Below are 15,331 nucleotides of genomic sequence, written 5' to 3'. Positions count from 1 at the left end.
ATCTAACTGATCCAGAGTACCTGACTAGGTTCAAGGTGCCAGCAGGCGTTATGTTGAACGAGATAGCATCCAGCATTAAGTCTGTTTCACCCAAAGACCCTGCCCTGGCTAAAATTCTGTGAGGGGCCAGTGAGATTTTAGTACCTTATATTGGCCATCTGCTCGAACTCTCGTTCGGTTCAGGCAAGGTACCTATAACCTTGAAGGAAGCAGTGGTGGTCCCTTTGAAAAAAAAAACGAATGAGGACATCAAACACTTAAACAATCTGCTTCCCATTTCCCTCCTGCCCTATTTTGCCAAGATTGCCGAGAAGGTGGTCAACTTACAACTGACTGCACATATTGAAATGCATAAATTGCTCCATCCTACGCAATCGGGATTTCGGGCTTCTCATCCCACGGAGTCTGCCTTGCTCTTTTCTACAGAAAGCCTCCGCAGACATGTCGATGGAGGGCAGACAGCGGCGCTAATTCTTCTTGACCTGAGTGCCGCTTTCGACACTGTGGCACATCACATCTTGCTGCAGTGTCTTAGCAGAGGAGGGGTGGTAGGCACAGCGTGGAAATGGCTGAAATCTTTTCTCCAGGATCGTAAGTTTCAGGTGGCTCAGGGGCCCTTTCGTTCTGATGCCTTTGCTCTGAAGCCGGGGGTCCCCCAGGGGTCTAGCCTCAGCCCAACTCTTTTTAATCTGTATGTGGCACGGGTAGCTGAGATCACCGGAAAATATGGGGTGAAAGTTGTGACATATGCCGACGACACTCAGCTGATTGTGTCTCTCACACAGCCAGCAGAGAGTGCCGCCGGCAACTTCTCCTCCTGCCTTCAAGATCTGGCAGTCTGGATGGCTAACAACTGCCTCAGACTTAACGGTGATAAAACCAAAGTACTGATTGTGGGTAAGGCTCCCTCTGTCTGGACGTCGGCTTGCTGGCCTCAGACACTTGGGCCTCTTCCTGTGCCCAGTGATCAAGTGAGGAACCTGGGGGTTTAGATCAATTCCAGGATTAAATTTTATTACCACACCAGCCGTGTAGCAGGCATCTGTTTTGGCATCTTGTGGGGCCTAGGAAAGATTCTGGATTTACTTCCTATAACAGCCAGGAAAACATTGGTCCATGCTCTGGTAACTTCCAGACATGATTATGGCAATGCACTTTATTTAGGGGCCAATGTGAAATGCCTACAAAGATTGCAGCGGATTCAAAATGCTGCCGCCCGGCTGGTCCTGAGGCTACCCAGGAGAGCTTCCTCACCGAATGCTTTGGAGACGTTACACTGGCTTCCTGTCACGAAGCGGGTACAGTTTAAAGCCTTATGTGTCAGCCACCGGATTATCCATGGGAAAGGCCCTCGCTTTCTTTTTAATCTTTTAACTCCCCACATCCCAACTCGGCAATTAAGATTCAGCGGGGCGGGTCTCGTTCAGGTGCCCAAAGTTAAACGAGCCAGAATGGGGGGGCGCTCATTCCGGTTTTTGGCTGCCCGTTTGTGGAATGGACTGCCCCTTAAGCTGCGGTTGGTATCCTCGGAAATGACATTTCGTAAAGAGTTAAAAACCTATCTTTTCCCTAGAGGATGCCTTTAATGGTAGAGGAAGCGAGGTGGGTTGCCTGGGGACGTATTGTGAGTCGATACACTAGCGCGGGGACACACTGTTAGTGTAACCAGGCGCTTTAGGAATTCAGTTTACTTACTTACTTACTAGAGGAAATAAAAGTTGTAACAAGGTTTCCGTAGGTGCACCTACGGAAGGATTATTAACGGCTGAGCGGCCCGAGTGACTGACAGCGCCAGCCCGACGCCCTCAGCCGCCTCCTGCAAGCACGCACTCTAGGCAAAGGGCCCGGCCCTGCCCCAGCACACGCCGGCCCGCGGCTTCATGGGGCGCTCCAGAGAGGACCGGGACTTTGGTGGGCCTCTTCCCCCTGTGGGAGGGCCCGACTGATGCGTGAAGGACTGGGCATGGGGGGCAGCCCTGTCCCCTGTCCCTTTCCGAGATGAAACCCAAGTTCACCCAGCACAGACCACCACCGCGGTGGGGGCTTAACCGAATGGCAGTGCATCCCCGGGCTGGTACCAACCCTCCCTCGAAAGGCCCTGGTGCCAGCTGGGCCCTTCCGTGCCCGTAACCTAGCCCGGCCCAACCGGGTTCCAGGTGACCGAGGAGTGGCCCTTCTCATGTGGCAGGGCGGCCTGGAAGAGAAGGGGTCAAGGGCCTGTGAGGGGACCATGGCTCCTCTCGGTGGGAGGCGTGTGGGATAGGGAGCCACCTGTCTCTTCCCTTCCGGCACCTCCAACCCAGGAGAGGGTGGTGGTGGGCTGGTCACCAGCCCGCCGGCATGGCTCGGGCCGCCTGGCAGCGGATAGCTGACGTGCAGGTGGAGCGACCCTCCCTCATTGCCGGGTACCCGGTTCAACCTGGTCCCGTGAGCCCGGGCTGAGGGGTTTGAAGACTCGTGTGGTCTCTCCCGGTTACCCCGGGAGGGACCGGCAGCTGCGGGGCTGCTTGCTCCTGTCGCACTGGGAGCCCCTTCCATCCTTGCCCGCGGGTGCTCCCGGGCCGAGCGCCTGGCAATGTTATTTTCTCCCAATGGTGCAGTCTGACTCCCAGAGGGGAATCCTTGAACGGGGCGCCTGGGCCGTCTCGCTGCGCGAGCGGCAGATGGATAGCCTTCCTCCCGCCTCTCCTGTGCCCGCAGGTGGGTGAACGTTTTCAAAAAGATGCATGTGACTCTTGGAGGTGGATCACTCGGCTCGCGCCTCGATGAAGAACGCAGCTAGCTGTAAGAATTATTGTGAATTGCAGGGCATATTGATCAACGACACTTCGAGCGCATCTTGCGGCCCTGGGTTCCTCCCGCGGCTACGCCTGTCTAAGAATCACTCGATCGTCAATCATCCCGGGGCTTCCCCAGGACGTGGCTGGCGCCATCGCAGTGTTAGCTCTGCTTCCCCTTCGTCCACCCACAAGGTCAGACCCTCGATCGCCCGTGGCAGGGTCCATCGCTGGGTCCTGCCATAGAGATACACCGCCGGCACTCCTGGGACCCGGGAAAGGGGTCCAGCGACTGGTCCACCCCTGGCTGTTTGTGGTGTCCCACCGGCTGCCCGCGTGCACATGCCTCGGGCACCCACCTCCATGGCTGGCTTCCCGGGGACGGCGAAACCCCTCCAGATAAGATCCGGGAAAAGAGGGCCCACACTGCAGGTTCGCCAGGCCCTTCTGCTCCGGCAGGGTCCTGGCCTTCCCTGGCGTCCCCCTTAGATGCTCTGGCGTCATTCTTCCGACTATGACCTCAGATCAGAAGTGGCGACCCACTGAATTTAAGCATGTTACTAAGCGGAGGAAAAGAAACTAACCAGGATTCCCCCAGTAATAGTGAGTGAAGAGGGAAGAGCCCAGCTCGGAATGCCCGCCCAGTGGCGGGCACGGGAAATGTGGTGTACAGAAAACGGACTCCCCGGTGTCGCTCAGGGGGCCCAAGTTCTTGTGATCGAAGCTCACCCCTCGGACGGTGTTAGGTCAGTAGCGGCCCCAGACGTACCGGGATTGGGTCTTCTCGGAGTCGGGTTGCTTGGGAATGCAGCCCAAAGAGGGCGCTAAACTTCATCTAAGGCTAAATACGGGCGCGAGACTGATAGTCAACAAGTGCCGTAAGGGAAAGTTGAAAAGAACTTTGAAGAGAGAGTTCAAGAGGGCTTGAAACAGTCGAGATCTAAACAGGTGGTGTCATGCAGTCTACCCGGAGGATTCAACACGGCGGGAAGGTCGGTGGCCTGGGAGTTAAGGATCCCCTCCACGGGACCGCGCCAGGGCCCTACCCGGCCCCGTAATTCACATTTCCTCTGCAGCGGTGCGCCGCGACGGGCTCTGGATCGGCTGAGTAGGCTTTGGGTTTCAGGTGGCCCTCCGCTCCGGCGGCAGGAGCTTTGCCGTTTCAGTGGGCCATGGCAGATTTGACCGCCTCCACGCCCTCCCCCGGGCACCCTTCTCCCGGCGCTACTGTCGACTGGGGCGGACTGTTCTCAGTGCGCCCCGACTGCATCGTGCCGCTGCCAGGCGCAAGGGGTCTGCGGCGATGTCCGTTTCCCACCCGACCCGTCTTGAAACACGGACCAGGGAGTCTAACACTTGCGCTAGTCGGAGGGCCGAGTGAAACCCTGTGGCACAATGAAGGTGAGGGCCGGACCGCGCCGGCCGAGGTGGGATCCCGCCATGCTCCCAGTGGCAGGCGCACCACCGGCCCGTCTCGCCCGCTCTGTCGTCGGGGGTGCAGCATGAGCATGTGTGACAGGACCCGAAAGATGGTGAACTATGCCTGGGCAGGGCGAAGCCAGAGGAAGCAAGAGGAAACTCTGGTGGAGGTCCGTAGCGGTCCTGACGTATAAATCGGTTTTCAGACCTGGGTATAGGGGCGAAAGACTAATCGAACCATTTAGTAGCTGGTTCCCTCCAAAGTTTCCCTCAGGATAGTTGGCGCTCAGAGCCCCCAGTTTTATCTGGTAAAGTGAATGATTAGAGGTCTTGGGGCCGAAACAATCTCAACCTATTCTCAAACTATAAATGGATAAGAAGACCGGCTCGCTGGCGTGGAGCCTGGCATGGAATGCGAGTGCCTAGTTGGCCACTTTTGGTAAACAGCCGACGCTCATCAGACCCCAGAAAAGGTGTTGGTTGATATAGACAGCAGGACGATGGCCATGGAAGTCGGAATCCTCTAAGGAGTGTGTAACAACTCACCTGCTGCATCAACTAGCCCTGAAAATGGATGACGCTGGAGCTTCAGGCCCGTACCCGGCAGTCATCGGCGCTGAGACCAGCGGGGGCTAAGCCGTGATGAGTAGGAGGGCCGCTGCGGTGAGCATGGAAGCCCGGGGCGAGGGTGGTGCAGACCATGGTGGTAGTAGCAAATATTCAAACAAGAACTTTGAAGGCCGATGTGGAGAAGGGTTGCATGTGAACAGCAGTTATCATGGGTCAGTCGGTTCTAAGAGATGGGTGAGTGCTTTTCGGAAGGGACGGGCGATGGCCTCCCTTGCCCTTGGCCAATCTAAAGGGACTCGGGTTCAGATCCCCGAACCCGGAGTGGTGGAGACGAGTGCCCTCTTGGCATGCAGTCTGGTAACCAAACGACCCCGGAGAAGCCGGCAGGAGCCCCGGGGGGAGTGCTCTTTTCGTTGTGAAGGGCAGGGCACCCTGGAATGGGTCTGCCCCAAGAGAGGGGCCGACCCTTGGAAAGCGTTACGGTTACGGCGGCTTTGGGTGAGCTCTCACTGGTCCTAGAAAATCCAGGGGAGATGGTGTAAAACTCACGCAGGGCCTTATCCATATCCACAGCAGGTCTCCAAGGTGAACAGCCTTCGGCATGTTAGAACAATGTAGGTAAGGGAAGTAGGCAACTTAGACCTGCTGTGGATGACAGACCATGGTGGTAGTAGCAAATATTCAAACAAGAACTTTGAAGGCCGATGTGGAGAAGGGTTGCATGTGAACAGCAGTTATCATGGGTCAGTCGGTTCTAAGAGATGGGTGAGTGCTGTTCGGAAGGGACGGGCGATGGCCTCCCTTGCCTTTGGCCAATCTAAAGGGACTCGGGTTCAGATCCCCAAACCCGGAGTGGTGGAGACGAGTGCCCTCTTGGCATGCAGTCTGGTAACCAAACGACCCCGGAGAAGCCGGCAGGAGCCCCGGGGGGAGTGCTCTTTTCTTTGTGAAGGGCAGGGCACCCTGGAATGGGTCTGCCCCAAGAGAGGGGCCGACCCTTGGAAAGCGTTACAGTTCCGGCGGCTTCGGGTGAGCTCTCACTGGTCCTAGAAAATCCAGGGGAGATGGTGTAAAGCTCACGCAGGGCCTTATCCATATCCACAGCAGGTCTCCAAGGTGAACAGCCTCCGGCATGTTAGAACAATGTAGGTAAGGGAAGTAGGCAAGTCAGATCAGTAACTTCGAGTTAAGGATTGGCTCTAACAGCTCGGTCGGTCGGGCTGTAACGTGAAGCGGGGCTGGGTGTGCACCGCAGCTGGATGAGGCGCCTCGCTCCGGAGTGGTGGCAACTCTGGAAGCAAGCGGGGCCCTTCCTGTGGATTTACCCAGCTGAGGTGGTCGCCTCTTCCTGTGCCTCCTCCCTGGGGCACGGGCCAAAGTTCTGCCTCGGACGGCGCCTAGCAGCTGACTTAGAACTGGTGTGGACCAGGAGAATCCAAATGTTTAATTAAAACAAAGCATTGCGAAGGCCCGAGGCGGGTGTTGATGCGATGTGATTTTTGCCCAGTGCTCTGAATGTCAAAGTAAAGAAATGTAATGAAGCGCAGGTAAACGGCTCTGTATAATTTCATGGCTTTATCATTGGATGTCGTGATATTTGGCCTCAATGTAATGATGTTGTTTCTCCGATTTAGGTCAGCCAATGTCATTCCCATTCAAGAAAAATGTTTGCCTGACTACTTTAATGGACACTCTTAAAATGTGTCAAATATTCATGGACAATTGAGTATCAAGCTTATACTGAGATGTACACTTTCTTACAGCACACATGTCACCATTATAAAGCATATTGTTTTAACATATAGGTTTATAGTTTACACAAGACTTAATATAGATGTGAATTTTATAGATGTGAATTTTTTAGATGGGCTTTTTCAAGTTAGATGTGCAATTTGTAGATGTGTATTTTTTATGAATGTCTGCTTATAACAATTTAGATATAGTTGTGTATATCATACTTATTGAAATATCTTGAATGATGAATAGGTCTAAAAAAATGCATACACATAATTATCACACATTGATTATTGATGTCCTTCTAATCATATTTTAATTTCTCAGGACTGTTGATAGACAATTTTAAATTGTTGGTATTGTACTGCAGGGTCTACTATCTTTGGCCTATACGTGATCCCAGTTCCATTGAGGACAGCGTCCAGTGTGGCTGTACTCCGGAGCGAAAGAATGTTGTATTGTTGGAAGCAAAACCGAATTGACGCTGATGGGCAGCATAATAACCCAGAATGAGCCACTGCGAGTTGGTACAGAAATAGCCAATTGCCTCGTCATCTAATTAGTGACGCGCATGAATGGATGAACGAGATTCCCACTGTCTCTCACTACTATCTAGCGAAACCACAGCCAAGGGAACGGGATTGGCAGAATCAGTGGGGAAAGAAGTGTCATTGAGCTTGACTCTTAGTCTGGCTCTGTGAAGAGACATGAGAGGTGTAGGATAATCGGGCCGCAGGTAAAATACCACTACTCTTGTTGTTTTTTTACTTACCCGGTGAGGCGGGGGCGAACCCCATGTTGCTCTCGCTTCTGGCTCCACGCGACCGGCACCTACCTGGTGCGACCCCCTCCAGGGACAGTGGCAGGTGGGGAGTTTGACTGGGGGTGGTACACCTGTGAAGCGATAATGCAGGTGTCCTAAGGCGAGCTCAGGGAGGACCGAAACCAACCACGGAGCAGAAGGGCAAAAGCTTGCTTGATCTCGATTTTCAGTATGAATACAGACAGTGAAAGTGGGGCCTCACGATCCTTCGGACTTTTTGGGTTTCAAGCAGGAGGTGTCAGAAAAGTTACCACAGGGATAACTGGCTTGTGGCAGCCAAGCATTCATAGTGACGTTGCTTTTTGATCCTTCGATGTCGGCTTTTCCTATCATTGTGAAGCAGAATTCACCAAGCGTTGGATTGTTCACCCACTAATAGGGAACTTGAGCTGGGTTTCGACCGTCGTGAGACAAGTTAGTTTTACCCTACTGATGATGTGTTGTTGGAATAATATACCTGCTCAGTACGAGAGGAACCGCAGGTTCAGACATTTGGTGTATGTGCTTGGCTGAAGCTACCATCTGTGGGATTATGACTGAACGCCTTTAAATCAGAATCCCCCTAAACCTTAACGATACCGCAGTGCCGTGTAGCCTCGGTTGGCCTGGGATAGCCGGCCTCTCTCAGGGGGCTGGTGCACAGAGCTGTTCACTTGGGGACCAGAGCAAGGACGGAAGGGGCCCGCCTCCATCGCTCTTAGTGCACCGCATGTTCGTGGGGCATCCGGTGCTAAATCATTCATAGATGACCTGAGTCTGGGTCAGGGTTTCGCAAGAAGCAGAGCAGCTACTTCGCTGCAATCTATTGAAAGTCATCCTCTGAGCCAAGCTTTTGTCTCTCCGTGCATGGGCACCTACGGATGCACTCCTCCACCACACCCAGGGGTGAGTCCCTCTTCCGCCGGGCAGGTGGGAGGGATGCGGAGGGGGTAACGCGAGCCAGCGGGATGCTGCCTCCACCATGTGACCTCTGGCACAGAAGCCTCCCCCTCCCGTCCCTGCCCCACCGTGGTGCGGGGATGGGGACCACCAACCCTTGCAGGTCAGCAGGGTGACCAGATGACCTGGGCCGGCTGGGCCTCCCTTTCACGCTGCTCCAGGGCAAGGCGAGCAGAGAGGCAAGCAGCAGCAGCCCCGGGGAGGGAGCATCCCGAGCGGCTGCCTCTGAGCGCCTAGCCACCCTCGCTGGACTGCAACGGCGACTGGGTACGGCACCCTCCTCTGCGGGCCGGGTGACCAGATGGCCCTGCGGGCTGGGTGACCAGATGGCCCTGCGGGCTGCGTGACCAGATGGCCCTGTGGGCTGACGGCTGGGCTAACCCCATCTTTTGTCCTTCCCCAAAGTTCTGTTAGCCCCCACTATGTGGGGGCTTAATAGTGAAGAAAAATGGGCTCCCCGAGCTGGCTGTCTGGGAGAGGACCTGGCCTGGGCTTAAGCCTCCTTGGTTCCGGCTGAGGGTCTGGGTGCTGGGGACAGGGGATCCATCGGGCCCCTGGGAGGCTCTCCCTAGCCTGGTTACTGAAGCTGGGCCCAGGCCTGGGGCATGAGCTCCATCCTGCAAGCCAGCCAAGGTTCTGGGAATTCATCGGGGCCAAGGGAGGCTCTCCCTGGCCTGGCTAGGGTTCAGAAGCAGGGACCAGGCCCGGGGCTTGAGCTCTGTCTGGCAGGCCATAGGGGATGCCGGAGCCTCCCATGCCGGAAAACAAGCCAAGGGGTCCGGTGTCCCGGGGACCTGGGTCCACCAGGGCCCAGGGAGGCTTCCTGCTGGCCTGGCTGGCTGTTGGAATCAGGGACCAGGCCCGGGGCTTGAGCCCTGTCCTGCAGGCCATGGGGGCCGAGGGTACAGGCATTTATCGGGGCAGAAGGGGGGCTCTTCCCAGCCTGGCTAGTGTTCGGAAGAAGGGCCCGGGGCTTGATCTCCACCTGGTCGGCCATCGGGTTGCTGGAGCTTCCCCTTTCCTGCAAGCTAGCTGAGGTTTCGGGTGTTCATCAGGGCCCAGGGAGGCTCTCCCTGGCCTGGCTAGGGTTTGGAAGCTGGGACCGGGCCCGGGGCTTGAGCTCCGTCCGGTGGGCCCGGGGATGCATGAGCCCCCCGTCCTGCAAGCCATCAGAGGATCCGGGCACTGGGGACGGGGGTCCACCGGGTCCCGGGGAGGCTCTCCCCAGCCTGGTTGGGGTTCGGAAGTTGGGACCAGGCCCGGGGCTTGAGCTCCATCTGGCCGACCCCGGGTGCATGAGCCCCCCATTACTGCAAGCCATCAGAGGGTCCCGGTGCTGGGGATGGGGGTCCACCGGGTCCTGGGTAGGCTCTCCCTGGCCTGGCTAGGTTACGGAAGCTGGGACCGGGCCAGGGGCTTGAGCTTTGTCCGGCAGGCCCCGTGGTGTGTGAGCCCCCCTTCCTGCAAGCCATCAGAGGATTCAGGCCTGGGGACGGGGTCCGTTTGGGCCCAGGGAGGCTCTCTCCGGCTTGGCTAGGGTTCGGAAGCTACGTCCAGTGGTCCCTGGGGTGCGTGAGCTCCCATCTTGCAAGCCAGCTGAGGGTCCGGGTGCTCGTGACGGGGTCCGGCGGGCCCGGGGATGCTCTACCCAGCCTGGCTAGGGTTCGGAAGCTGGGACCAGACCTGGGGCTCGTGCTGCACCCGAGAGTGCCAGGCTGCGGGAGCCCCCCATCCTGGATGCCAGTCGAGGGTCTGGGAGTTGGTGATGGGGGTCGGCTGGGGCCCGAGGTATCTCTCCCCGGCCTGGCTAGGGTTCGGAAGCTGAGACCGGGCCCGGTGCTCGTGCTGCATCCTGTGGGCCCGGGGTGCAGGAGCCCCCTATCCTGCAAGTCAGCCGAGTGTCCGGGTGCTGGGGATGGGGGTCCACTGGGGCCCAGGGAGGCTCTCCCCGGACTGGCTGCTTTCAGAAGCCGGGACTGGGCTGGGGAGCAGGGGTGCCTGGCTTTATCCACTGCTCTGGTAGAGCGGAGTTTTCTGCCTACCTCTAAACGACCCTGTGGTACGGGAGCCCCTGTCCTGCGGCCTGACGAGAGTCTGGGTGCCCGTGACGGGGTCCATCGGTCCAAGGGAGGCTCCCCCAACCTGGCTGAAATTAGAAGCAGGGACCGGACCAGGTGGGGGGTGGCTGGCTATGTCCTTTCCACTGCATAGTAAGAGTTTGGGTAGGGATGGGTGTTGTTTGAGTAGTGCCACTACCCACACTACGCAGAATTTCAGAAAAAATGTGTGGAAACCGAGGGCACGTCCTGAGGGTCTGTGTGCCCGGGACAGGGGTCCCTCGAGCCTGGGCAGGCTCCCCGATCTCCCCAGCCTGGCCTGGTTGGAAAGCAGGAACTGCAGAGAGTCCATCTGCCTGGGACAAGGGTCCCTGGTGCAGAACCCCAGAGACCTGCAAGGCTCCATGGGTCCCGGGCAGTCCTCCCCCAGGCGGCTGGGCCCCAGGAGCGCTTGCTGGCCTCCCCATGCCTGAGGCCCAGTGTGGGGTTTCGAAGCACCCTTGAGCCCTGCAAACCCGGAGCCCTTCAGCCCCTGAGCCCTGCAGCCCCAGAGCCCTGCAGCCCCCGAGCCCTGAAAGGGCAGGCAGGAGCCCTCTCGTTAACACTCGGGGCAGGCAGATTGGTGCTATTTCGGTCCCGTCCATCTGGTCGCACCTTTCCCCTCGGCCATCTGGTCTCACGCATTGCTTTCCAATGGGGCAACCAGATGGCCCGGCTTCCCTGGAAGTCCCAATGAGGGGCCATTCGCCTCCCTGATACCAGCGAGGGCTCCAGGAGGGAAAGGTGCGACCAGATGGCCGAGACCGAAATAGCGCCTATCTGCCTGCCCTGAGACTTCACGGGAGGGCTCCCGCCTGCCCTTGCAGTTATCCTGGGCTGTAGGGATCAGGGGCTGCAGGGCTCTGGGGATGCAGGGCTCAGGGGATGCAGGGCTCAGGGGGGCTCTGAAGCCCCATGCTGAGCCTCAGGCATGGGGAGGACCACCGGAGCTCTCGGGCCCTGACACCCGGGGAGGACTTCCCCGGACCCATGGAGCCCGGCCCAAGCACTTTGCCACGCCCTTTTTCTCCGAGGTTTTTTCCTCAGTCAGACCTCCCTGAGGTCCGGCGATGCTGAGTCAGGGAAAGGCAACACCTGGGTCCGCCCGCCGTGGCCCTCAGGGGCCCAGGTACGCACCTGCCTCTCGGCCCCTTTCCGATGGTCCTTTATCTCAGAGTTTGCTCAGGCAGACCTCCGTGAGGTCCAGTGATGCTGAGACAGGGGAAGGCAGCACCTGGGCCTGCCCACCGGGGTCCCCAGGGGCATGGGTACGCACCTGCCTCTCAGCCCCTTCCCGATGGTGCTTTTTTTCCGAGTTAGCGCAGGCAGACCTCTGTGAGGTCCGGCGATGCAGAGAGGGGGGTAGGCAGCACAGGGCCTGTGTATGCACCCGCCTCTTGGGCCTCTTCCCGATGGTCCTTTTTCTCCGAGTCTGCTTGCCCTGGGAGCAGGCAGGCAGGGGATGCTAAGCCAGTATACCCCCTGCGCAGGGTGGCCTGCCAGGGGATGCCCTGGCTGTACTCTGATCGATTGGGTACTCTCGGTCCGTTTATGGATGGACTGCTTGGCCAGCCTTGGCTGTTGTTTCAAGCAATGAGCTTCCACCCCGCATGGGCCGTCCGACTCGAAGGCCTGCTGCCTGGAGGGAGACCCTTTACCCAGCAGAGCAAAGGCTGAGTGGCCCTGGCAGCTTGTGCCCCCCAGTGGTCTGACCTGAGTAGGAGGGGTCAGGTGGCACCAGGCCCTCGGATGTTGATGCCCAGCAGGTCTGTAAGCGGCCCAGCACGCCACACTGTCACCCCTCTCTGCCCAGCACATTTCCACAGCAGCTCGGAACGACAGTTCCGCCGGTTCCGCCGCCGCCAGGCTCCAGCACCCCTGCATCTCACTCAGGCTCCGCCTCGCCTGCCTCTCCCTCCCGGGGGAGACGGCTGGGCTTGCCGGTGCCGATGTGACAGCACCGCTCCACACCCCTCCAGCGAGCCCTCCCGCCCAGGCGGCCGTGCTCCTTCCCCTGGCAGGCTCCCGAGAGATGGAGGAGTGCGCAAATGTTGCTGGTCAGGGAGATGGGCATGTGGCTCCCACCCCGTCATCAGGTGCGGCTATCTGGTTGGTCCAGCCAGTAGCATATGCTTGTCTCAAAGACTAAGCCATGCACGTGTAAGTACACACGGCCGTTACAGTGAAACTGCAAATGGTTCATTAAATCAGTTATGGTTCCTTTGATCGCTCCATCTGTTACTTGGATAACTGTGGTAATTCTAGAGCTAATACATGCCGAAGAGCGCTGACCTCCCGGGATGCATGCATTTATCAGACCAAGACCAATCCGGGCTCGCCCGGCCACTTTGGTGACTCTAGATAACCTTGGGGCGATTGCACGTCCCCGTGACGGCAACAATCCATTCGGATGTCTGCCCTATGAACTTTCAATGGTACTTTCTGTGCCTACCATGGTGACCACGGGTATCAGGGAGTCAGGGTTCGATTCCGGAGAGGGAGACTGAGAAACGGCTACCACATCCAAGGAAGGTAGCAGGCGAGCAAATTACCCACTCCCGACTCAGGGACGTAGTGATGGAAAATAACAATACAGGACTCTTTTGAGGCCCTGTAATTGGAATGAGTACACTTTCAATCCTTTAATGAGGATCCATTGGAGGGCAAGTCTAGTGCCAGCAGCCGCGGTAATTCCATATCCAATAGCGTCTATTAAAGTTGCTGAAGTTAAAAAGCCCATAGCTGGATCTTGGGATCGAGCTGGCGGTCCGCCATGAGGGGAGCTACCGCCTGTCTCAGCCCCTGCCCCTCGGCACCCCCTTGATGCTCTTGACTGAGTGTCCTGGGGATCCAAAGCGTTTGCTTTGAAAAAATGTGAGTGTTCAAAGCAGGCCGGTCGCCTGAATACTTCAGCTAGGAATAATGGAATAGGAATCCGGTTCTATTTTGTTGTTTTTTGGAACTGGGGCCATGATTACGAGGGACAGCCGGGGGCATTTGTATTGTGCCGCTAGAGGTGAAATTCTTGGACCGGCGTAAGATGAACCAAAGTGAAAGCATTTGCTAAGAATGTTTTCATTAATCAAGAATGAAAGTCGGAGGTTCCAAGACAATCAGATACCGTCATAGTTCTGACCATAAACGATGCCGAATCGCGATCCGGCTGCGTTATTCCCATGACACACCGAACAGCTTCCGAAGAACCAAAGTCTTTGGGTTACAGGGGGAGTATGGTTGCAAAGCTTAAACTTACAGGAATTGACTGAAGGGCACCACCAGGAGTGGAGCCTGCGGCTTAATTTGACTCAACAAGGGAAACCTCACCCGGCCCGGACACGGAAAGGATTGACAGTTTGATAGCTCTTTCTCAATTCTGTGGGTGGTGGTGCATGGCCGTTCTTAGTTGGTGGAGCGATTTGTCTGGTTGATTCCGATAACAAACAAGACTCCTCCATGCTAACTAGTTACGCAAACCTCAGAGGTCGGGGTCCAACTTCTTAGAGGGACAAGTGGAGTTCAGCCATACAAGATCAAGCAATAACAGGTCTGTGATGCCCTTAGATGTCCGGGGCTACCCGCTCGGACACTGAACGGATCAGTGTGCATCTACCCTTCGCCGACAGGTGCAGGTAGCCCGCTGAGCCCCGTTCGTGATAGGGATTGGGGATTGCAATTATTTCCTATGAACAAGGAATTCCCAGTAAGTGCATGTCATAAACTCGTGTTAATTAAGTCCCTGCTCTTTGTATACACTTCCTGTCGCTACTACCGATTGGATGGTTTAGTGAGTTCCTCGGATCGCCCCCGCCGGGGTCAGCAACGGCCCTGGCGGAGCGCCACGAAGACGATCAAACTTAACTATCTAGAGGAAATAAAAGTCGTAACAAGGTTTCCGTAGGTGAACCTGGGGAAGGATCATTAACGGCAGAGTAGCCCGAGTGACCGACGGCGCCAGCCCGATGCCCTCGGCCACCTCCTGCAAGCACGCATCCTAGGCACAGGGCCCAGCCCTGCCCTGGTGTGCCCCAGCCGGCGAAGGGGTCTGCAGCCGCATGGGGTGCTCAGGTGAGGACCAGGACTTCAGCGGGCCTCTTTCCCCTGCGGGGAGACCCGACCGATGCTTGAGGGACCTGGTATGGGGGTGGCCCCATCCCCTGTCCCTCTCTGAAACGGAACCCAAGTTCACCCGGCACAGACCCCCATCGCGGTGGGGGTTAACTAAATGGCAGTGCATCCCCAGGCTGGTACCACTCCTCCCTTGAAAGGCTCTGGCACTGGCTGGGCCCTCCCGCGCCCGAGTCCCGGCCCGGCCTGACTCGGTTCTGGGTGACCGAGGTGTGGCCCTTCTCATGCGGCAGGGCAGCCTGGAAGAGAAGGGGCCAAGGGCCTGTAAGGGGACCTCGGCTACTCTTGGTGGGAGGCGTGTGGGATGGGGAGCTGCCTGTCTCTTCCCTTCCAGTGCCTCCGACCCGGTCAAGGGTAGTGGTGCGCTAATCGCCAGCCCGCCTGCATGGCTCAGGCCACCTGGCGGCCGACGGCTGACGTGCAGGTGGACTGACCCTCCCTCGTTACCCGGTACCCGGTTTGTCGTGACTCTTGGTGGTGGATCACTTGGCTCGCTCTTCGATGAAGAACGCTGCTAGCTGCGAGAATTAGTGTGAATTGCAGGACACATTGATCATCGACACTTCGAACACATCTTGCGGCCCCGGGTTCCTCCCGGGGCTACGCCTGTCTGAGGGCTGCTCGATCGTCATTCGCCCCGGGGCTTCCCCGGGACGCGGCTGGGGCGGTCGCAGGGTTAGCTCTGCTTCTCTTTTGTCCCTCGCTGGGTGCTGCCATGGAGATATGCCGCCGGCGTGCCTGGCCCCCGGGCAAGGGGTCCGGCAACCGGTCTGCCACGGGCCCCTTCCCAGGGCACCTGGCTGCATGCCGCACGTGCTGTCTGCGGTGTACCACCAGCTGCCCGTGCG

The 15,331-nt window shown here is 57.6% G+C and overlaps 1 protein-coding gene, 2 non-coding genes and 2 pseudogenes across 10 annotated transcripts in view; 4 read left to right on the top strand and 1 right to left on the bottom strand.

Moving 5' to 3' along the window:
* The window catches only part of LOC144791058 (phospholipid scramblase 1-like), a 401,648-nt gene that overhangs the window by 171,498 nt on the left and 214,819 nt on the right, over window positions 1-15,331 (bottom strand). The gene's annotated exons all lie outside the window — the stretch shown is intronic.
* Window positions 2,731-2,884, top strand: LOC144793540 (5.8S ribosomal RNA). Its single transcript, XR_013603041.1, has one exon. It is a non-coding gene; the product is annotated as a 5.8S ribosomal RNA (ribosomal RNA).
* LOC144793482 (28S ribosomal RNA) lies at window positions 3,293-8,159 on the top strand (annotated as a pseudogene).
* LOC144793382 (18S ribosomal RNA) lies at window positions 12,462-14,279 on the top strand (annotated as a pseudogene).
* Window positions 14,950-15,103, top strand: LOC144793538 (5.8S ribosomal RNA). The gene has a single exon (XR_013603039.1). It is a non-coding gene; the product is annotated as a 5.8S ribosomal RNA (ribosomal RNA).

Source organism: Lissotriton helveticus, chromosome 11, assembly GCF_964261635.1.
Source record: "Lissotriton helveticus chromosome 11, aLisHel1.1, whole genome shotgun sequence".
NCBI classification, from domain to species: domain Eukaryota; kingdom Metazoa; phylum Chordata; class Amphibia; order Caudata; family Salamandridae; genus Lissotriton; species Lissotriton helveticus.
This window is presented reverse-complemented; position numbering and strand designations above follow the sequence as displayed.